The following is a 1,220-nucleotide window of genomic DNA, read 5'->3' on the forward strand; positions in this document are numbered from 1 at the left end:
GGGTTGGAATGGCACTTAAGATCAACAACAACAATAGGACTAGGCTGGGGTTCTTTCTGCGATGTAAGGAGGACATCATGTGTGGAGGCTGACTTCACAACAGCTAACAACCAACCACAAACTCCTAAAACCACCTTCTACTTCATGGCTACCCTCTTCCTTTCCAGCCTCATGTCTCCCTCTTGCATTTTCTGTTCCAGCCACACTGATACCTTAAAGTTTTCAAATTTATCATGTTCACCTGAAACAGTCTGTCCCAGACCAGCCCAGGTTTTTTGCCATCTCCTGTCCATCTTTCATCTGAAAAGAACTTGATTTGTATTTGTCCCTTTTTGGCCATCTCCTATCCATCTTTCAGAATTTGATTTATACTTCTCCTTTTCTGAAGGTCTTCTGTAACTCCAAGGACCAAGTTGAGTAGCATCTTACTTTGACTCTCCTAACATTCTTCCCATTTTACTGTAGCTGTTGTTAGTTGCCATGTAGTTGGTTCCAACTCTTGGTGGTCCCATGTTTGCAGAGACCTACTGCATAGCGTTTTCAAAGTTGTGACCTTTCAGAAGCAGATCACAGGCCTGTCTTCTGAGGTGCCTCTAGGTGGCTTCACATTGACAATCTTTGGACTAGTCATCAAGTGCTTAATCATTTGCACCACCCAGAGACTCCTTTTTGTAGAGGATTGTTAAATTATCCCCCCTATCATGAAATCCTGATGTGCTACTGTAGGATAAGCATTGAACTACATACCACAAGGTTGGTGGTTCAAACCCAGCAGTTACTCATCAGAAACCCTATATAGTGTTGCTATGAGTAAGAACTAACTCAGTGACACTTAACAATAACAGCATGAGCGCAATGACAGATTGTCTTTCAACCATCAAATCCCTAGAGGCTAGTGCTAGGATACTAAATATATGTTTGAATGACTGAATTCATGAATCTTTCCTTTTCTGACCCATTGAAGAATGTCCAAGAAGTGAGATGACTGATTTCAGAGATAAACACAAATCAGTAGTTTGAGAGTGTGTTAAATTACCATGTTGGATGGCATATAGAACAATCTTCACCTTCTAATACTCTCAATGTAGATGAACATACGATGCAAACACTGTAATTACAACAAATGAAAAGTATAATTATCTTCAGGTTTGAGTTCTGATAAGGCCTAGAAGGATAGGAGATGGAGATAATATGCTTGATGAAATATCTTGTTGATCCCT

Source organism: Chrysochloris asiatica, unplaced genomic scaffold, assembly GCF_000296735.1.
Source record: "Chrysochloris asiatica unplaced genomic scaffold, ChrAsi1.0 scaffold00106, whole genome shotgun sequence".
In the NCBI taxonomy this organism is placed as follows: Eukaryota; Metazoa; Chordata; class Mammalia; order Afrosoricida; family Chrysochloridae; genus Chrysochloris; species Chrysochloris asiatica.